Raw genomic sequence first — 22,978 nt, 5'->3', positions numbered from 1 at the left:
TCTTGATATATTCTGACGGAACTGTCCTAATAGCACTGAGGATGGACATGTCTGTTCATATTCTCGTTCCAAGGCATCTAGTCTACTCTCTTGAGATGTGCCCTCCAGATGTCTACCAAGTTAGCTACTGACATAATATTGTGCATCACAGTCACCGCTTGTCTATGTGGCTCTCTGGAGGAATCCGATCTGTCTAGTTGCTCATTCAGTCAGAAGTTAAAATCCCCGCCCCACAGTAGTGTCGGGTAGGGTCTCCAGTTTGTTCCATAATTTATAAAACCCAGGATCATCCGCATTTGGGCCATATGTATTGATTATGCCTATGCGATGCCCTCGAAGGAGCCCCATGACTAATATACCGGCCCATATCATCAGCTATGGTGTGCTCTATGTGAAATTGTGTTCCCTTTTTCACTAATATTACCACGCCTCTAGAATAGGAGGAGTATGAGGATGTCAGTTGTCTCCGCCCACCTACTCCCCATTGTGCATTTAGTAGAAGGGGCCATGTGAGACTCCTGCAGGAGTGCTATATGTATGTGTAATCTGTCCAAATATGCAAATATCTGGCGTATTTTTTGGGGGGTTATTCAACCCCCGAACATTCCATGACAGTAGATTAAGTTGTGAGGGTTGTAGTCTTATCGATATTCGCTAGTGTGATCTATACCTGGAACATGATCTCGTTGAATATGTAGGTCTCGGGCGATCACTGGGATTGTAAATGGCATGATGTTGGATGATTGGATATAAGAGATATGGAGCATTGTAATGTAATGCAGTTTAGGTAGCCTGTGAAACAAACATTTCCCACCCCCCATCCCACTTTGGCATCCCAATCACACCAAAGCCATTCTCATGCCAACATTAACAGAACTAGAACTGTGTTGGGGAGCTCCCTCTTGGGGGGGGGGGGGGGGGGATCCGCCGAGTACACGCATCAACATCTACCTAGGCAGATGTGGTCGGGTATTACACTATCTAACTGGGTGTCTGTTATTACAAGAGTCATTTTCAGTATCATAAGAGCAATAACTGACTGCCACAGACCTGGTCAGTGGCGCGCTGTCAGCAGTTCAACCTGCCCCTTCTAACATGTAGACATAAATACCAGTTAAACTGTATGTGACTGCTGGGGGATGGTGCATAGAACACAGAGTCCGAAAAAGATCTCCCACTGTGGTCGTCGCATATGATCAATATGTGGATTTGGGGGTCTCCTTGGAAGACCACCCAAAGGTGCAGGGTCCATCCTTCGTCCACGGGTCTGGGATACAAACTGAGACCAACACTGGAGCACCGAGAGAGAGGATATTTATTACAATCTCATGAGATGGAAAGAGAGCATCGGCAACAGACACCCGCAGCTTGTCTGAGGAGGCAATCTGCCAAGCACTTTGGTTCCACGTCTTATATACCCTTCATCCTCACCCCCTGCGTGTACAGTAAAGAAAGAACACCATGATTATGCAAAGGGAGACGTGTACAGAAACAATGAGCACCATAATTCTATAAGCAGAGGTCAATCTGATAAGTTAGCAGATGGTCACTGTTGGGTCCCTGCAGGGCATAGGTGAAACCCATAATTACACAACAAGCGGAGGTCAATCTGATAAGCTAGCAGATGGTCACTGTTGGGTCCCTGCAGGGCATAGGTGAAACCCATAATTACACAACAAGCAGAGGTCAATCTGATAAGTCCGAAGATGGTAGCTGTCAAGCCCTACAGGGCGAAGGACAGGGTGAGGACAGTAAGCGTGGGTGAACAGTCCTGTTCATCTGGGGTTAGCAAGAGTTCAGTCAGATTGTGGCAAACGAGGGCACGAACAGTCCTGCTCGAATGGTTTAGCATGAGTTCAAGCAGGTGGCAGTAGGTCAGGTGAGAAACAGGGCAGTGCAGAGGTGAGGTGAATCAAGATGGCAAGCCACAGCATTTGTGACCCCTGGAGAGAGGTCGCAATGGAGGATGAAGTGCGAAATGGCTGAGCTAATGGCAAGAACACAGACCTACTTTTCCACAGTTCTTTTTGCCATAAGCGAAATCATTTTTAGTCAATTGCAATGTCCATCAATAGCTGTATCTCATGTTCAATCATTATTTTATTGTTCTCGACATGAGTATTTATAGGGACTGGCTTGATAGCACTTGCAAAGAGGCCGAAAAGTGGGGGACCACATTGAATGCAAAGACAGCAAAAGAAAATTAATACAAGAGGTATCGGGACGATCATTGGAACTTTCCATCCCCAAGTCAGTAGAAGTTGCCACAACCAGGGGCCAAGGGACCATGAGCCGGTATCTTGACGATCAGAGGTGATTCGATGAAGCGTGGAAATAGCCTCATTGACAGATGAGGAATGATCTGGGATGTACACACAGCAGCTGGTACCGATGATGCAGCACACTCCTCCGCGGTCAGCAAGGATGACATCCTGGACCATGCGGTTTTGTAAAACGACAAGGCGTACTGCTTGGAGCTCCGCTGTGGTGTTGGCCAGAATACCAGCTGTGATGACAGTTGCTTCCATGACCCTGATGAGGTGGCGAATGGCTCTGCTGTTTTCCATCGGCCCCCAGAAGGGAAGAATGCCTTTCATGGCATCCAGGAATAGTTGAGGTAGTGTCTGCTTGGTCGATCACTTTGTTGTTGCGGTGGACGTGATGATGAAGAGGAGGAGCAATATAGGCAGGAGGAAGGAGAAACGCTATATAACATGTGCCTCCCCAGTTTTTGTGAAGCCAGCTGTGCTTTTTTCCCACACACGAAGTAGGTGTTTGGGGAGGCAACAAGCGGTGGTGGAAATGTCGTGTTCAGAGTTGCTGTTATGGCACAAGTACTGTCCCCAACGTACTCAGTACCTAGAACAACTGATGGGGGCAATGTTCGCTTGGCGTGGGCCTTCTTTTTGAAGCTAGAAAAGCGTAGACTGTCAGTGGTGTTGAAGATCCGCATTTCCTCTTGTTCATCTTCCGATATTTTCATGGGACTGTTAGTTGGACAGAAAGGGTTGATGGTGTTGCCTGTCTTGTTCCACCATAATTCGTCCCGGAATTACTGGAGAAATGTATCAGCGATGTTGTTTGTCTGCTGAGCATCCATGATCCTCATCATCCAGGCAAGGCAAGAGGTATGTACAGAATAGGGGTAAGGAAAAAGCGATATTGGGTTTTCCGTGGATTGAGGTAGAAGACCACAGACCCAACAGTTCGTTTTGTTCAGGACCATATTATGCTGATGCAACATTTGAATAAAAGTGTTATTCCAAAAGTCTTGTCTTCTGTGTTGGAGCTAAGGGGGCAAGGACACCTGCGAGTGTTCAGTAGGTGTGGCATCAGTCGGCAATATGGTACCTTTTGCCGGCGCTTTTTCCTCTATAATCCAGAAGATGATGATAAGAATAATCGTTAGGCAGAGAAATACTGTTGGCACTATTGACCTTCGGTTATACAGTCTGTTATGGAATGCCTTCTTCTGCTCTGCGTTTTTAGGCATAGTCGATCTTCTTTTGGGCTCTACAGCTGTCGGTGAGGGGGACTGAGCCCTACGTGTCGTCGGTAGCTGGTGGTTGCTTCACTGGCTAGGCTCCTCAATACCCCACTATGAGTATCGATCCACCCCACCAGACTGTACTACCGCCCTGCGACTTTTGGCTCAGCCCTCCTGTCCAGTCGGTGGAGCCCCAGAGTTCGTGCGAGGACGGAGGTTGTATCTTCCTTTGGCTGGCACAGTGTGGTCTTCGAACAGTTCGAGCTCTGGTTCTTGGAGGCCATACACTGGGCAGTCGTGTGCCAGTACTTCCTTGTAGGCAGACAGAGTTGGGTCAGTCTGTGTGATGCTGGGGACCTTCCGGCAATGAACGGCATGCACCCACGATTTCTTGCCTTCCACTCGTAGGGCCGTTCGGGTCATCAGGAGGACTAGCAGAGGACCTTTCCACCGGGGCTCCAACGTTTGCTTCTGAGAAAAGTTCTTCACCAGGATGTAGTCGCCTAGCTGAATGGTGTGTCCTGGCCCTGTGGATCGGTCGGGCAGCGCTTCCAGAACCTGCTGATTAATAGAAGACAAAGTTTGTGTAAGTACAGACAAGTAGTCGCACAGCATTTCACAAGGAGAATCCGACAAGGTGGTAGCCGGGGGCGCGCCCCAAATGTTCATTGGGTGTCCAAAAACCACCTCGTATGGGGTCAACGAGGTGCGAGAATGCAGGACAGATCTTTTTGATAGAAGGGCCAGTGGCTATGCGTCGGGCCATCTAAGCCCCGTAGTCTCCACTATTTTGGCTAGTTTTGATTTGATAGTGGCATTGTATCTTTCCACCAAGCCTGCTGACTGGGGGTGGAAGACTGCGTGAAATGTTTGCTTGACCCCTAGTCCAGCTAATATGTGTTTGACTACCTCTCCAATGAAGTGGCTCCTGCCATCACTCCAGAGCACCCGGCAAAGGCCATAGCGGGGAAAGAATTCTTTCAGCAACATTTGGCGGTTGTTAGGGCAGTGTTGTCTTTGACCGGGTAGGCGTCCGCCCATTTGCTGAATGCGCAAACAACCTTTAGGACTTATTTAAGGTTGTTGCACCGTTCCATTTGGATATAATCCATCTGTAAAACCTCGAAGGGTGCCGTGGGGATGGCAAACCCAGCTCGGGGTGCCTGGGTCCCTTTTCCTACATTGTAACGGAGACATACTAACATTGCTGTACCAGCCTTGTGGTGGTAGACCGGAGTTGGTTGTTATCCCACACTTCCTGTAAGATTTTAGTTATGGTGGCAGCGTTGGTATGGGCTGGTAAATGAGTCATGTTCAACAATTGGAGGAGATAGGCATTTGTCAATTTACACAGTTTTGTGTCCTTGGACCGCCAACAATTCTCCTCGTCGAGCATGCCCTCCTTTTCCCATTGTTGAAGTTCTCCAGGAGTGGCAGACTGGATGTCCCTGATCTGTTGTCTAACGTCACGCCACTTCTCTGCTTGGGATTTTATAATGTACATGGCGGTATGTGTTCTTTCTTGTGCAGTGGCTCGGGCTGTCTCATCAGCGAAGGCATTTCCAGTCCTATTTCGTCTGTGATTTTCTTGTGGGCATTGCATTTGACAATAGCTACTGTTCGTGGCAGTGCCAAGGCTTGGAGTAACGCAGTTACTAAGTCACCATGCCGGATGGGCATCCCATGTGACGTCAAGAATACTCTTTCCAGAGGATACCAAAACTGTGTGCTACTCCAAAGGCATATTGGCTGTCGGTGTAAATGGTGACAGACTCTGGCTAAGGATACAAGCGCGGGTGAGAGCTATAAGCTCTGCTGCCTGGACCGATTTCTGAGGTATGCATGCAGTTTCAACAATGGTGTTGGTAGTAGTGATGGCGTAGGCAACAGATGTGGTACCATCTGATAGTTTAATACAGGACCCGTCCACCCATAATTGCCCATCCTCTTCTGTGAGAAAGGGATGTCTTTCAAATCTACCCGCCCCTTGGTCTGTTCTTCTGTTTGAAAGAGAGTCATGTGGAGTGTCTGTGGTGTCTGAATCTGGTGTGGGCAGAGGTGTGGCGGGGTTCAAGGTCGTACATCGCTTTAATGTGATGTGGGTTGCTAACAACGTAAGTTTGTATCCTGTCAGTCGTGCACTAGTGAGGTGTTGCGTCTTTGTCTGATTTAGCAATATGTCGACTGCGTGGGAAACTAATACCGTCATTTTAGATCCCAAAACAATTCCCTCACTTTGTCGAATAGAGACGGCCACAGCCGCGACCGCTTTAAGACAAGAGGGCAGACCTCGGGCCACAGGGTCTAGAGTTGCCGAAAAGTAGGCGCACAGGCGTTTTGGTGCCGTGAATTTGGGTCAAGACCGAGAGAGCGCATCCTGAGCGTTCATGGGTGTAGAGGCAGAAGGGTTTAGAGTAGTCAGGTGTGCCCAGTAAAGGTGCAGTACAAAGAGCGCGAGATAAGTCTTCAAAGGCTTGGTTGTGTTCCTGTGTCCAAGGGAGGGGTGTGGGTGTGTCTTTTGTAAGTAAAGCAAGGAGTGGCTTAACTATGCAGGAAAAATTTGGAATCCTTTGACGAGAAAAAGAAGTGAGGCCACTTAGTGCACAAACCTCTCTTTGGGTAGTAGGAGAAGAAAGGCGTAGTATTGTCTGGATGCGGTCAGGTGTGTGTTTTCGTCCCTCCTTGGACAGAAGATGGCTGAGATAGGTCACCTGTTGTCTACAATACTATAACTTATTCTTGGACACCTTATGGCCCTGTGACGCCAAAGTGTGAAGTAGTAAGAGAGGCAGTGCGAGCCAGGGTCGGAGTATCTGCAGCCAAAAGAATTTCATCGACCTACTGAATGAGGACAGCGCTGGGTGGTAACTGTATCTGGTTGAGCTGTTTAAGGGCTTGGCTGTATTTGCTCGGACTCTGTGTACCCTTGTGGAGCCCGGCAGAATCTGTATGATCTGTTTCTTATGGTAAAACCAAAAAGGTAGCGTGAATCATGATGTACTGGTATGGAGAAAAAGGCATTTTTTTTTATATAAATCTTTTTATTAAACATAGATCAGTGAGTGGTACATTACAGAAAACCAAACAATTGAAACTTCACAATAAGCATGAGTGGATGGACATACTGTATATAAGAGAGGAACATCACGGAGAAATAGGGTCATCGTGATCTACTTATCGAGGTGGTGCACATATCTCTTCTCTATAGATATTCCATGGGCTCCAGACATGGGACCACTTTTTTGGACACCTCCTTGCCAAATACACGGTCTTTTCTCTGAACATGCACCAATCGAGGTTTCTTTCCCAGGCTTCTAATGTGGGTGGATATGCTGCCCCCCCCAGAGTTGAGCGATGTTTCTTTTTGCCAGCATGAACCCAAGAGTGGCCCATTGCGTCTGGGAAATGTTTAAATCTGTAGGCTCCCAAACATTTAGGAGGCATAGGCTCGCCTCTGGACGTAGGGAGACATGTAACACCTCATTTATTGTGTCGTGCACTTTGCGCCAATAAGTGCTGATATGTGTGCATTCCCAGATAGTGTGCATAAACGTTCCGGTAAGGCCGCACCGCCTTTCACATTCCCCTGTATCAGACCACCCCATTTGCATTAACCTAGGTCCCGTTATGTAGATTCTGTGAAGGATCTTAAGCTGAACCAATCGTAAACGTGCTGGGATAGCTACCACTCTAGGGGAAGACACTGCTGCTTGCCAATCCTCATCGTCCAGCTCTAGCCCATCATGTGCCCACTTATCCTGCAGTGCCAGGAGAGGATTAGCCACGTGGTTAATTAGCTTTTTGTAAATTAATGATATTGTTTTTTCAGGGAGGTGACCGTCTAGGATTCTATCCTCCAGGGGAGATGCCTCTGGGGGTTTTACTTCCCCGGGCAAGGAAGATTGGAGTGAGTGTAGGACCTGAATATAACGAAAAACTTCTGTCTCTGCTAATTCATATTCACTCTGGAGCGTGCTGAAGGACTTGATCCCCTCTTTTCCCCACATATCTTTAATAGCTGAGATCCCAATAAGATCCCATTTGTCAATTCCCTTCGTTTTCCAAAGGTCTCCCAGTTTCTCTGAATCCCAAAGGGGGGTGGCCAATGTTAATTTATGTCTCCAACCAAGAGAGGTAGTGGCGTCGTGCCAAATTTGAACTGAGTGTTAAGTAGGGCCCATTAGTTTGAATAGTTTAGGTCGGGAGTATAATGCCCTACTATATGCGCCACCCGGAAGGAGCAATCTGTCCATGGCGTATCCCGGGTCATCCGCACGGCCATACGTGCCATGATTAATGGCTGCTAGCTGGGACGCCCAGTAATACTTTTTGATATCGGGGAGGCTGATGCCCCCATCATACCAATTTGGTGTTAATTTACTCAGAGCAATTGGAGCCCTGCCTTCCTATAATAGGTCCCTCTGCAGGCCCTCAACCTCTTTAAAATAACTAGCTGGAACTGGATCTAAGGTGTTTTACAGGGCATATGAAAATCGTGGCAGCACCATCATTTTAAATAACGTAGCTCTGCCCAATAGTGAAATTGAGAGCGTCTTCCAGCTAGTGATATCCGTTTCAAGTCTACGAAGAGGGGGAAGACTATTTTGGGCATAACGGACTGAGGGGTCCAATGAAACAAAATCCCCTAATATTTGAATCCTATCGAATTTGTTATGGGGCAATTTCGGGGGGGGGGGGGGGGGTGTCTCCCCTCAATACAAACAATGATTTTCCCCAATTGATGGAAAGTCCAGAGAACCTACCGAAGACTGTGTAAGAATGCCCAGTACTACCGTAAGATGTCCTAGGGGAGGCCAAATGGAGTAATAGATCGTCTGCGTAGAAAGATATGCGGTCCTCCCACCCGGGGGACCATCGCAGACCTCTTATCATTGGATCCCAACGTATCCAAGCAGCAAGTGGCGCAAAAGGCGTTCTTGAGGTCTATCGCCGTGAAGGTGGTAGCAGTTGATGGGAACATTGTTAATATAGTTGTCAGAGACCACAGGGTATTGCGGGACCACTATTTTGTTGACCGCGCAAAGGTCAATGATGAAACGGTATATTTTCTCAGAGGTGGACGTGTGTTTCCAGACTGGAAGGACAGGACTACTGCAAATGTTGGAATGGACTTCCTCAACTACCCCTTATGTAATCATATCCTGTACTATAGTCATGAGGGCCTTTTCTCCTTCTGCAGAAATCTTGTACTGAGGCAGGCATTTTGTTTCACTGTTATTTGGACAGGGTCCATAACAATCTCCCCCACATCGGTGTCCATGACAGCCCACAGGGTGTCTGGTAATTGGGACAAATCCTGCTGTTCGGAATCAGTTAGGCAATAAAAGCGTGATTCATAACCGATGGGGCAATCATTGTTCAACAATATGACTGACATTTTGGGGAGAACAGCAAATGATGGCTCTGTAGTGTTTTAACAGATCAATGCCCATCAGGTTATCTGGGCAATTTGGGGGGAGCAGAAAAGAGGGCATCGCTGTGTTCCCTTGTATGTCCAGGGTTACCTTAGTAGAAAGGGGGTTGATAGAGGGCGTGCCGTCAAATCCTACGGAGGTGATCGATAAGCCGGACAGGGGTGCCCTAGGAATGAGTTCTTTTGATAGGGCACTTCTAGAGGCCCTGGTGTCAACCAAAAATTTGCCCTGCGTACCAACCACCGTAGCTGTGACATAGGGACCTGTTTGATCGACAAGAAGTTCTACTGGTTCCTTCCCCTGGCTGTCTCATGCATACTCTTTGTCGGGGAACTGATCAGTGGTAAAATCTTGGGTAACAGCCTGCCTGGAAATATCAAAGACGTTTGGATGCTGTCCGCCAAAGGGTGGTGCAGGATCTCTCCCTCTTCCTCTAGGTGCTCCTCGCCCTCTCCCTATGGTATTTCGCTGCAAAAGTGGACACTCTGCACACCAGTGGCCTGTTTCTTTACAAGTCGCACACTGGTCCTGGGACAGTTGACGTGGGGGCTGGTGTGTTCTAGCAGCTGCAGGCATATAATTGTTCTGTTGGCCCCTACAGTTTCCTCCCCCTCCCGTGCCTATTTGGGAAAGCATCACCTTTTCTTTGAGGTTTTTTCTTTTTCTGTCTTTTACCTCCTCTATTTTATTTTGCAGATGTTCGTAAAATTGGGCTATTGTCAAGATCTGCGCTAGTGTTGCCGTAGGCCACGTGCTTTCGCTACTCTGTAATCTAGTGGAGATCAGTAGCAACAATCCCTTAACAAAAGTTTGAACTAGTAATTGTCAGCCTGTCTCAGTCATCGTGTCCTGTCCACTATAGTCAACAAACACCTGGCTGAGTCGAGAAGTAGTCAGACGTAGTTTCCTCAGACTTTTGCTTACATGCAGTAATGACTGTCCAGTCAACCTTTCTGGCCGGAATGGTGGCCTTTAGCTTCGTTACTAGGCGACCTGGTAGTGCTAAAATAGCTTCCGCTGGCCTTTCCCCAGGTTTTCTATCCTTATCCATTGTTACAAAATCTTTCCACTTGTGACCGAATACGGTCTGATCGTCTATTTTCCTCATTAGTCTCCAGATGTCTGGCGGCAGTATTAGCCCAAAAAACTGATCAATGTCTGTTAAGGTCATGGTGTAGGTGGCAATAACCGTTTCCAGCCCTTCGTAGAATCCAATTTGATTCTTCCGGTGGTCAGGTAAGTCCTTTTTAAAAGCGAAGATGTCAGCTCGAAGCCACGGAGTGTACACCCAATTATATAACGTCCTGCTCTTCGCATCTGGACTATCTAATCCCTCAGCAGTACCCTGTCCTCTAGCAGGGACAAAAACTGGAGCATCTTCTCTTATCGGTGCCATATGGCCTCCCATTGCTCCCTCCACTGCTGGTTGTTTTTCCTCTTCCTCCTGGTCTCTCCTCAAACTTTCCATCATTTGTAGTGTAAATGCTAACAAGCTGTGGCTTTCCTCAGCACTTCCTCGTCCCTCTGTCAATTTACGAAATAATTCTGTAATATGGCCTGCTGGTGTTACTCCGTGGTGTTTCTCATAAAGAGATTATTTCATAAGCAAATTGCTGTAGGAAGTAGCACTTGCAGGGTGGTGCATAGGCTTCATAGATCGCACGGATCTGGTTTGATGTGGAAAGATCCTTCAGGCAGGTGCAAACGAGATCATTCAGAGCCTGTTTCTCTGTAGGTGTAATGCGGGGTGTGTGTGATCGAGCAGAGGGGGCTAACCTGGGGTCGGATGGAGCAGGAGGGGCAGTGTGATCGGGAGGTGGAGGTGGAGGTTGGGCGTGGGGGGGAAGGGGGGGGGGTGATGCATTCTCACCGTCCGGGTGTGGGATAGGATGGGGAGGGACATGGTACGGTGGTGGCCGTGGGCGGAGGAGAAACTCCTCCTGGGGGTCCGTTCGTGACAAGGGAGCGTAACGTACAGAGTATTGACCGGACCTATTTAATCTATATTCCGTATCTGCACATGTGATTTTTGAAGCAACCTTTTCACGCCGCAATTCCTCTAATGACCGTTTATCAATTTTCCTAGCCTCTTTCTGCAATCTAGCCTGAGCCCTTCTCATCCTCTCAGTTCCTTCCTTTTTCCACGGACCCAAGGCATCAAACATCGCTTGTCGGGACCTCCTCCTATGAAGTTGTGCCTCTACGGCCTCAAGTTTCTGGGGTTCGAAAGAGCCATACATAGGCCATTGAGTGTCTACATCTTTAGACGTGTATTTATGCCATAATGAGTAATACATTGTGGGAGAAATACCCTACTTTATGTACATGTCCTTACTAGGGGTACCTTCCGGAGGAGCTGGCTGACTATCCTCCAGCACCCTTGATCGAGTTGTGCAACAACAAAACCATCGTGCAAATTTACTAAACACGAGCATGTTTTTCTATGTTATCTTACCAAGCGTCTCTACAAGTTTCTAGGCCGGACAAAAAGTCCACATTACCAGTTTCACTTTTTGCAAAGAGTGATCAAAAGCCAGATAACCAAAACCAAAGGTATCGCCAACCGGAACCCTTTGTCTCGTTCTCCAGGTGGTCTCTTTACTGCAAAGCTCGTCTAAGTCTATCGGGGGCCTCAGTCAGGACCGGCGCCACTTGCGGTGGTCTTCTCTGCTACAGTGAAGGTTGGGTGGTGGCTACGAAGACGAGGGTCTCTTTCACATAAGTATACCCCACCACCGTCCATTCAAACTTCCTCGTTGGGACCCCTCGCCCGGGCAGCCGCGTCACTGTGGATTTGGGGGTCTCCTTGGAAGACCACCCAAAGGTGCAGGGTCCACCCTTCGTCCACGGGTCCGGGATACAAACTGAGACCAACACTGGAGCGCCAAGAGAAAGGATATTTATTACAATCTCATGACATGGAGAGCATCGGCAACCGACACCCGCAGCTTGTCTGAGGAGGCAATCTGCCAAGCACTTTGGTTCCACGTCTTATATACCCTTCATCCCCACCCCCTGCGTGTACAGTAAAGAAAGAACACCATGATTATGCAAAGGGAGGCGTGTACAGTAAAACTGACCATAATTATACAAGCAGAGGTCAATCTGATAAGTTAGCAGATGGTCACTGTTGGGCCCCTGCAGGGCATAGGTGAATCCCATAATTACACAACAAGCAGAGGTCAATCTGATAAGTCTGAAGATGGTAGCTGTCAAGCCCTGCAGGATGAAGGGCAGGGTGAGGACAGTAAGCGCGGGCGAACAGTCCTGTTCAACTAGGGTTAGCAAGAGTTCAGTCAGATTGTGGCAAACCAGGGCACAGACAGTCCTGCTCGACTAGCTTAGCATGAGTTCAGGCAGGTGGCGGTAGGTCAGGTGAGAAATAGGGAAGTGCAGAGTTGAGGTGAATCAAGATGGGAAGCCACAGAGCCTTTGTGACCCCTGTAGAGAGGTCGCAATGGAGGATGAAGCACAAAATGGCTGAGCTAATGGCAAGACAACAGACATACTTTTCCACATAACTCCTCTCACCAGTGGCACTATAGTGAACAGTTTCCAGCCCCAAGTGGTTACTAGGTCCCAAAACTATCCTGACCAAGTCCAATCTCCATTGTCCTGATGTATTTCATCAGCTAAGTGGTGAAGCTTTTTTAGCTCAATTAACATTAAGGGCGTTTTATGTACAGATTGAACAAACGTATAATGCTTATATATTTTATCAGTGCGAATCCTTAAAAGAGGATAAGGTGAAGTGATAATTTTCAGGTGGAGTAGGATGCACTAGGCTATGAACAGGGTAATATGTTTCAAGCCTCCAAAATAGACCCAAAAAATCTAAATACTAGCAATAGAGCACTTACAAGTATCCCTATTTTCCTCCTTTTTGTCCCAAACTGTCGGCTTTTAGCAGGGGCATTCGGGGCAAGTACTTCTATTTCTACTAATAGGTCAGAAAACACCTTCCCAAAGGGCCATAATGGCAGATCCACAACTTTAACCATTTCAACCTAATCTATATACAAATACCTATTTCAGAATAACACCTAACACTATTCCCTATACTGGTCTTTATATTCAACCTGTGCTGTTTCTTTCGTTTCTTTCCTCTTCCTATAGTATTTGTTGTTTAGTTGCCAAGGTAACGGTGTAGCGTAACGATCAGCCAGGAACAGAGCAATATAATCTCAATTCTCCAAAAATTCCTTCTCTACACTATCAAAGAGCATTAAGTCCCAAGTGTCTTTTGCTTCAAAGCCTCACTTGCAAGCTTATGTACCTGTCCGGACGTTGGCGGTCTTGACCACCGGCATGGGTTGCTACCTCTGCAGAGATGGTTTCTTCAATCAAAGTCTATAGTTCTTTTCGGCCCTTGGCCACACTTAGTATCAAGGCTGATGCTCAAACAGAATCTGTTCATCGTGGTCAGGCATGATAAATCTGAAAGAAACACGTTAGTTAAATTCCTCACCTTACACGTTAGTTAGATTCCTCACCTTAGAATATCCCCAGGCGTCAGACTGGATCCGGAAGATTTTTCGTCAGCAATACCCCTTGCGCGTCGCTAGGCGTCGTCTGCGGCTCCGCGTCCGTCGTCGGCGTCGTGCGCCGGAATGACGTCGTCGGAGTACTTAGACGCCGCCCTTGCGCGCTGACGCCAGTTCTTTTTTACGCGCCAGTAAGCGCAGATCCGGGAGAGCTACCCCTTTAGTCACTTTTTGACTAACTTTTTCGATCTTTTTTGATCTTGTCAATCTACTCCGGTGCCGGTACGATGCCTGGTTTTAAAGCCTGTGCTGACTGTAGCCGCTTGATGTCGGTTACGGACCATCACCGCCGGTGCCTTTACTGCTTGGGCCTCGACCACGACGCGGAGTCGTGTTGCGACTGCAAGGCCCTGACCTCGAAGGCTAGACGGGAGCGGTCCCGTAAGCTTCTCGAGATCTGCCACTCGGCTCCGCGCGTCGCTCGATCCCGGTCCAGGAGGAGGTCCAAGGATCGGTCGCGGAGCCGCAGCCGACGTCACCATCGGTCGTCGGGATCCAAGTCTTCGGGTAAGTCGAAGCATTCCAAGAAGTCCAAGAGGCGACACCGCTCTTCGGACTCCCCTCGCCGGTCGCGCGACTCGGCCGAGGGTCAGGGTGGTTCCACCCCTGAGGCTACGGCGGAGCTGCAGGCGCCGCGCACGTCCCCATACCCGCCGGTCCCTGGGACTGACGCGACGCCGGCGGAGGTCAGTGCCTTCCTCTCGGCCATGAGGAGCCTGGCCCCGCCGTCGGCGCCCGCTGGCGCGCCTTCGGGCCCCGCGGACCCGACAGGGCTGCCTTGCCTGCCGGTGGCTCCGGCCCCGGCGTCGTCGACGGCTCCGGCCTCGACGCCGCAAGCGCCCGAGGGACCCGCTCCCGAGTCCCTGCCGATGCCGGTCGACCTCATCACGCCTCCTCCGCCGGCGTCGACACCGGTGCCACCGCCGACGTCTACTCCGCTCGACGTCGGGCCCCAGTTCAGTCCCACTCTGGACCCGGCGCCGCTACGGCGTCGATGGACGCCGCGTTCGGCGCCGCTAGAGACCCACTATGTCTACCGTCCGTACCTTCCTCCTGTATACCAGGAATCGGATGATGGGGACAATTGGGAGGGATCCGAGGATCCTATGGCCGCTCAGGCTCAAATGTCACAGGACTGGGCAGATGAACTGGGGGAGGCCAGTGGCCTGGATACCTCTCCAGACACTGGATTCGTCTCTCCTCCGACTGTGGCTTCGGAGGAGGGCGCTGCTTTCTCTGTGGTGCTGCGCAAGGCGGCCGCAGCCCTTGGGCTCGAGCTGCCTGCCGTGGCTGTGAGGACCAACGTCCTCACTGAGGTGCTTCAGTCTGCAGCAAGCTCCACTGAGCCTCTGCTGCAATTCAATGAGGCCCTCATTGACGTTCTACAGGGCACCTGGTCCAAGCCCTCCACAGTCCCTCCTGTGGACAGGAACGTCGCCAGGCGCCACCGCCCTGCTCCGGGCGACCCCAGTTTTCTGTCCCAACACCCTACCCCTGAGAGCCTGGTTATCCAGGCCTCCACCTGCCAATCCTCTTTCCCGACCGCCCCGCCGGACCGGGATTCCAAGAGACTAGAACAGTTTGGCAAGAAGCTGTTCTCCTCCCTTAGTTTGGGCCTGCGGTCTTTGAACACCGCTTGTCTCTTGGACCGTTATTCCCACTCTCTGTGGGATGCGGTGGAGAACGCGCTGCCCCTGTGTCCGGAGGAGGTCCGGACACGACTTACCCAGGCTCTGGCCGATGGGAGGGATGCTGCGCGACATGCTATACGATGTGGGCTTGACACCACAGACTCGCTGGGTAGGGCCATTTCTACCACAGTGGCGCTTAGACGTCACGCCTGGCTGCGGTCCACGTCATTTTCGGGTGATGTCCAGAGCACCCTCATGGACATGCCCTTTGATGGCACTCGCCTTTTTGGCGAGAAAGCGGACAGTGCGCTGAACCGCTTTAAGGACTCCCGGGCTACGGCTAAGTCCTTGGGCCTCTCGGCCCCGCAGTCGCAAACTTCCGCCTTTCGCCCCTTTCGTGGCCAAGGAAGGGGTGCCTCCTCACGTACGCCTAGCCACCAGCCGCAGAACCAACCTGCGCGCGGTCGCGGACGTGGTTTCCGCCGAGGCGGATCTGGAGGTCGATGAGGTCAGCCCACATCCACCCCGGCAGCATCCGCCTCAAAGCCTTCCTAGTCCGAGCTTTCAGGCCCATTCCACGCCAGTGGGGGGCAGAGTTCGCCATCACCTCCTCCACTGGCGGTCCATCACATCGGACAGGTGGGTGCTGCAAATCGTCCGAAGGGGCTACTCCCTCCCCTTCGAGACGACCCCTCCAGCCATGCCACCGCAGCACCACCGTATCTCGGGGGATCATTTGAATCTTCTCCACGAGGAAGTTTCGGCCCTCTTGGCCAAGGGGGCCGTCGAGCGCGTTCCGAGCCCAGACGTAGGTCGTGGTTGTTATTCCCACTACTTTCTGGTTCCCAAGAAGGGCAAAGGGGGCCTCGGCCCTATCTTGGACCTCCGGAACGTCAATGCCTTCCTCCGGAAGGAAAGGTTCAAGATGTTAACCTTGGCTCAGGTTCTAGCTGCCCTAGACCCTGGAGACTGGATGGTAGCGTTGGACTTGCAGGACGCATATTTCCACATCCCCGTCCTGCCGGCCCACCGGCGTTACCTGCGGTTCAAGGTGGGCCAAGAGCACTTTCAGTTTACCGTGCTCCCCTTCGGCCTCACCAGTGCCCCTCGGGTGTTCACGAAAGTGATGGCGGTGGTCGCAGCTCATCTGCGCTGATCAGGGGTTCCAGTCTTCCCCTATCTCGACGACTGGTTGTTGAAGGCGGGCTCGCCCCAGACAGTCGTCTCCCACCTCCAGACTACGGCGGATCTCCTGCATTTGCTGGGATTTTCCATCAACGTGCCGAAGTCACACCTGAGTCCCTCTTAGAAGCTCCTCTTCATCGGAGCGGTTCTCGATTCGGCGCAGTTCCGGGTCTATCCTCCGGAACAGCGGGTCCGGGATATACAGGCCCTGATTCCCATCTTTCGGCCTCTATCCTGGGTTTCGGTCAGGCTAGTGTTGCGGCTTCTGGGGCTGATGGCCTCCTGCATCCTACTAGTGCATCACGCCAGGCGGCGCATGCGGGCTCTGCAGTGGGACCTGAAGTTTCAGTGGGCCCAGCATCACGGCAACCTGTCCGACCATGTCTTGATCTCGGAGGGCACTGCACAGCAGTTGCAGTGGTGGCTCACGGACCGCGATTGGGTCGAGGGCAAGAGCCTCTCCCTTCCCCAACCGGAACATGTCGTAGTGACGGATGCGTCCCTCCTGGGATGGGGTGGCCATATGGGAGAGGCGGAGATCAGAGGCCTCTGGTCTCCGGCGGAGTCTCGTCTCCACATCAACCTGTTGGAGTTGAGGGCGATCCGACTTGCACTGAAAGCCTTCCTTCCCTCTGTCAGGGGAAGTGTCGTGCAGGTGTTCACGGACAACACCACCGCCATGTGGTATTGCAACAAACAGGGCGGGGTGGGGTCGTGGACCCTTTGTCAGGAGGCTCTGCGCCTCTGGACGTGGCTGGAACACCAGGGCGTCACCCTAGTGGTTCAACATCTGGCGGGCTCTCTGAACGCCAGAGCAGACGAACTCAGCCGCCGGTGCATGATGGATCACGAATGGCGTCTGAACTCCGAAGTGGCGCAAGGTCTCTTTCAGCAGTGGGGAGAACCTTGGTTAGATCTATTCGCCAACGAAGAGAACGCGCAATGTCAGCAGTTCTGCGCGTTGGAATTTCCAAGGCGGCACTCGCTCGGCGACGCTTTTCGTCACGAGTGGAGTTGCGGTCTGTTGTACGCCTTTCCGCCTATACCACTTCTGCCCAGAGTGCTAAAGAAGATCAGGCACGACCGGGCCCAAGTCATCTTGGTGGCTCCGGATTGGGCACGAAGGTACTGGTATCCCGAGCTACTCAGTATGTTGACCGATCCCCCGATACGTCTGCCCCTTCGGGAGGATCTTCTGTCGCAGCAGCAGGGGACGGTCCTCCACCCGAACCTGTCCAGCCTCCACCTCCATGCGTGGAGATTAAGCGGCGGCAGTTGATGCCATTTGACTTGCCTCCTGAAGTCTGTGATATCATTCTGGCAGCCAGGCGTCCCTCCACAAAGACGGTATACGCCTGCCGGTGGAACAAATTTGTGGCATGGTGCACAGCAAAGGCTGTGGATCCCCTTTCCGCCCCTCTTTCTGAGGTTCTCCTCTTTCTTCTTTCTTTGGCCCGGCAGGGCTCTGCCCTGGGCACTCTGAAAGGTTATCTTGCTGCCATCTCTGCCTTCTTGCGGCTTCCTGATCAGCCTTCTCTTTTCAAGTCCCCTGTAGTTACACGCTTTCTAAAAGGCATTACTCACACGTTCCCTCCTGTCCCTTTCGTAATGCCTCAGTGGGACTTGAATCTTGTCTTGACATTCCTAATGTGCGCTCCCTTTGAGCCTCTTCACAATTGTCCTCTTCGTCTTCTGACTCTTAAGACTGCTTTTCTGGTAGCCATCACCTCGGCTAGGCGGGTGAGTGAGCTCCAGGCTTTATCTTCAAAGCCTCCTTTTCTGTCTGTTCATCCGGACAAGGTTGTCCTCCGGCCTCGTCCCTCCTTTCTTCCGAAAGTGGTGACTCCATTTCATCTTGGGCAGTCTGTCACCTTGCCCACCTTCTTTCCGCCTCCGCATCCTTCCAAAGAGGAAGAGAGGCTCCACCGTCTGGACCCAAAACGTGCGCTCTCCTTTTATCTGGACCGCACAAAGCAGTTCCGGGTGGACGACCAACTTTTCGTTGGATACGTGGGTGCTAAGAAGGGGAAAGCTGTGCACAAACGGACCATCTCTCGGTGGGTCATTTTGTGCATCAAAATTTGCTATTCATTGGCGAAAAAGGACCCTCCTGTTGGGCTGCGCGCCCATTCTACTCGGGCCACAGCGGCTACTACTGCTTTGGGACGGGGAGTCCCTTTGCAGGACATCTGTCAGGCGGCAACGTGGGCTTCGCTACACACGTTTGCTAGACATTATTGCCTTGACAGCCAAGTCCGGAGGGATGGCTTCTTCGGCCGTTCTGTCCTCCAGGACTTTCTGGTGTGATCTTGGTTCGCAGACCCACCACCGGGGATGGTATTGCTTGGGTATCTATTCTAAGGTGAGGAATCTAACTAACGTGTTTCTTTCAGATGAACAAGTTACTTACCTTCGGTAACGATGTATCTGTAAGAAACATTAGTTAGTTAGATTCCTCACCGACCCACCCATCCTCCCCGTTCTGCGAACTGACATCTAGGGTTAAGGTTATCCTTTTCAGGCCCCTAGATTTTATTTTTGGCACCAGTGTCGGTCTTTGCATGGCTCTGCGTTCCTGGCGCGGAAAGCTATGTACAAGAACTGATGTCAGCGCGCGAGGGCGGCGTCTAAGTACTCCGTCATTCCGACGCCGACGACGGACGCGGAGCCGCAGACGACGCCTAGCGACGCGCAAGGGGTATTGTTGACGAAAAATCTTCCGGATCCAGTCTGACGCCTGGGGATATTCTAAGGTGAGGAATCTAACTAACGTGTAAGGTGAGGAATCTAACTAACTAATGTTTCTTACAGATATATCGTTACCGAAGGTAAGTAACTTGTTCATCAGGTATGCCTCTTGATATCCACTGATCATATGGCAAAAGTAGTGGTGCTTGCTTTCTCCACACTACTGGCAGGGATCTGGTGTCTGTGCCCTGTGCACTTAACAGCAGTCTGGGTGGCGAAGAGAACTGTACAGGACCCTTCTAGCATGGCTCAAGGCTGGACTTCCTCAAACTGTTGGGTAAAGACACAGCCTCTAGGCCTCAGCTTGTGACCTAGACCTTCAAGACTAGAAGGGAGACTGGTCTTCACCTGTGAATGGATCAAATGCAAATCTTTAGTCAATTGGTCACAGTAATCGGCAAGAGAAGTATATTCAATGTCAAGCAGTCTTTTTATCTTTGTACACCCTATACATTTGGTGGCCTCTCCAGAACCACCTCAAGTGGTTGCAAGACCTCGGAAGGGCAGGTCTAGGGTTGCAAAATGACCTTTGAGATGGGGTTTCTGTGTTGTAAGTAGTGCATATCATGCATCTCTTGACATAGAAATCTGCCACCCTGGGAATCAAATTATTGAACCATACATGATCTGACGTGGCCACTATTCCTTTAGCACTGATATGGGCTGAACTGTGGACCATGATAACAATAGCATTCACATAACAATTTGGAAGCATTCATCTTTGCTTTCTTGACAGATCTATCCAACATCCTGTCTCAGCAATTTCACTGTGGCCTGTTTGCAACCTTCTGCTGTATTACTATGTCTCCAAGAAGTAGCTCGTGAGCTACCAGTAGATCACCAGGTACCTGTGAGTAGCTCTCATGTGTGCGGTCCAACCTGTATTCCAAAATTAAAACGCATGCATTCAAGACAAATGTTTATTTTTTTATTTTTACAACTCGTAAGCTGAAAAATAGATGACATTTTGAAAATGTACTTAAAGCTATTATTTTAGTTGGAGATATTTATTACTCATAAATATATCTTGGTGCAAGGGAGTATTGCAGCTATTGTTTATATCTAGTACCCATGCAATATTTCAATTCAAATTGTAAAAGCCTTGTTTTTTTTTTTCATTGCTGCTGAAAATCCGGACCAATGTGACCAATGTGATCATTGCTGACACTCTCGAATGTGGTGGTCACTTTTACATCACTAGTGACTTTTGTTTCAGAAAAGGTTGGAGACCCCTGTACTAACGTTCAGTTGTTGAAATAGTACTTTGAACAGGGATGCCAGAAAATCCCACAGATGTATTAAATTTACCTGAGACTGAGAGGGAAGACCTACGAAAGGGATTATGATCTAGAGGCACAAGTAGCACCGGTATGTACCAGGAACTCTTCCCCCCCCCTCCCCCCCCCCCCCCCCCCAGTACAGTAACATAGGGCCAGCTTTATTAACTGGTATCTTCTTCTGCCCTTCCTAGACTGGCCTATGGAGGGTATTCAAGGGTATAATCAAATGTCAGTAGTCATTATTGTAAAAGCTTCTGTCTGTTTGTATGCTTATAGTGCAGAAATCTTTGCTATCATATTTTGACCATAAAAGCTCTGTCATAAACACAGACAAGTAATCAAATGCAAATATATATTATAGTTACTAATGAGTCAGTATTTTTTAAGGAGTTAATCATTAGTCAGATATCAATCCGGTCTCAGAATTGATAATAGAAAAATAAAGTTAGTGCAAAAATACAACATAATTTGCACACAGTACGTTCCATAAAGAAAAGATTACCTATTCTAATAAATAAGGCACAATTATGTCCTTCATAATTTATGAAGAAAGCTGTGCAAATGTTGCAAGATAACAATATTTAAAAGCATTGTTATTTCTCATTCAGTTTGCAGAGTAAGCAGAACACCTGTTGTCAACTCTCAATGTTAATCCCTAAAATAGCTCTTCCATATTAAATCTTGCTCGACATTGCGAGTGGACTTTTTTTTCAAGCCTGCTAATGTGATGCATGTTTTACCCATTTTTGAAAGCTTTCCCATATTGCCTATCTCACTTTTTATCCTCATCTACGTTCTTTTTTTTTCTTTAAAAAAAAAAAAAAAAAAAATGTTGAAAATACTGTAATTTTGCTTAAATCTAAGGAGCCGTCCAGCAGCCCACTCCAATCTTATTTCTCCTTTGTATATTTTATACCATAAAAATCTATTCCAAAGATTCAACCCAAATTTCACCTACATCCTCCAATTTGGGGTGGGGAGTGGAGCAATTTGTCCAAATATGGACTTCCAAAACAACAATTACGATAAGTGCAATTCCTTAGTTTACTCATTGTCCCCTAAAATTAGAGCCCCTCAGCAAATGAGAACTAATAATCCCCATCTCCCACAATGACAAGTGTCTCCAATTCCATCAATTGCGCAAGCATGCATTTAGAACAACCTCACCAAGTTAATGTGGGGGAGTCCATCTCTCCGCACTTTGGACAAATGTCAGTCTTCAATCAACCAGGTTCGGGACCTCTGCCGGGGAAATCCTGTTGCTGAGGGATGCCGGTTTGAAACGTCAGCAGCTGTGAGAAACTGGTCTCTTGTTTATTGGGGCCCCCGCAATCTTTCAGTCTCAGATTGGTCACCTCAGCCACAGACTCAAGAGCTGTTGGATGTCCCACGTAGAGGTCCCGGCAGAGTCTCCATTTGAGGAAAGCAAATGTTTATGCTTTTAGTAACAAATTAAAGTGCGGGGAGTTGGAGGCAGACTTTTTAAGCCATTTATTACGCTAGGGGGAACAATATACAACTCGCACTCCTGGGGCAAGCGTACAAATGCACTCGGATCAACGTTTACTCTGTGATATTTATACACAACTCAAAGCAGAGCTTATGTGACTTCATACAAAATTGCTTAGCAGTAGTTATTCCTCTTATCAGCTGGAGGTCAGTTCCAAAGTTGCATCTCAGCAGATAAGAATCGAGTATCAGTGGAAAGACCTAATTCTGTGGTCTATCAGCTACATGTCATAAACAGATGAGCAAATTAGAGAACAAGGTTCATCTTCCAGCGTATACCAAAAAGAGTTGCATAAGTGAACAAAGTTTGTAGCGGACTAAAACTGAGGAGCAAAGAAGCTTTTCTTCTGAAGGGGAGCTGTATTTGAGTTGAATGACATTTGTAGGCCTATTATATGTAATGAATGTGCTTTTATTTCATTCTATAATCCCTGTCCTAAAACCAATATATCACACATTCACCCCAGTGCAGAGATCTGGGCCTAAATCCATCGTTTATTTTGCTTTCCGTGCCATTCCAGTGTAGACCTAGCAACATGCAAATCAGCCTAGACCCTTTTCCCCATGGAACTGGAAACCAGCATCCTGGGACCTGTTTCCGGGTATCATCCTTCATCAGCCAAGCTAGCTTGACTCCAGTGGCATGGAGAGCACAATGCTAATACTTACAGTAAACTTTGTGTGAACCTCTGGCTTGTTTTTGTTTGGTTATCTTGTCCGTGTCGTATACCCAGGGCCGGCTTTGGATCTGGTGGAGCCCGGTGTGACAGGCTTTTTTAGCCCCCCCCCCCCCCTAGGACCTCCTCAGGTTCAAAACTGCCACTAGATGAAATTCCGATCTCTCTCTCTCTCTCTCTCTCTCTCTCTCTCTCTCTCTCTCTCTCTCTCTCTCTCTCTCTCTCTCTCTCTCTCTCTCTCTCTCTCTCTCTCTCTCTCTCTCTCTCTCTCTCTCTCTCTCTCTCTCTCTCTCTCTCTCTCTCTCTCTCTCTCTCTCTCTCTCTCTCTCTCTCTCTCTCTCTCTCTCTCTCTCTCTCTATCCTCTCTCATCCTCTCTCATCTCTCTCTCTCTCCTCTCCTCTCTCTTCTCTCTCTCATCTTCTCTCTCTCCTCTCTTCTCTCTCTCTCTCTCTCTCTCTCTCTCTCTCTCTCTCATTCTCTC

The 22,978-nt window shown here is 49.4% G+C and overlaps 1 protein-coding gene and 1 long non-coding RNA gene across 13 annotated transcripts in view; one reads left to right on the top strand and one right to left on the bottom strand.

Annotated features, from left to right (window-relative positions):
• The window catches only part of LOC146871964 (KAT8 regulatory NSL complex subunit 1-like), a 1,874,485-nt gene that overhangs the window by 131,730 nt on the left and 1,719,777 nt on the right, over positions 1–22,978 (top strand). The window lies entirely within an intron of this gene.
• LOC146871968 (uncharacterized) lies at positions 1,298–21,863 on the bottom strand. The gene is made up of 2 exons (XR_014981280.1): positions 21,478–21,863; positions 1,298–4,048 (listed from the first exon to the last, which is right to left on the bottom strand). It is a non-coding gene; the product is annotated as an uncharacterized LOC146871968 (long non-coding RNA).

Source organism: Triturus cristatus, chromosome 1_1, assembly GCF_964204655.1.
Source record: "Triturus cristatus chromosome 1_1, aTriCri1.1, whole genome shotgun sequence".
Lineage (NCBI taxonomy): Eukaryota > Metazoa > Chordata > Amphibia > Caudata > Salamandridae > Triturus > Triturus cristatus.
Note: the sequence above shows the minus strand (reverse complement) of the source record. Positions and strands in the feature narration are given on the sequence as shown.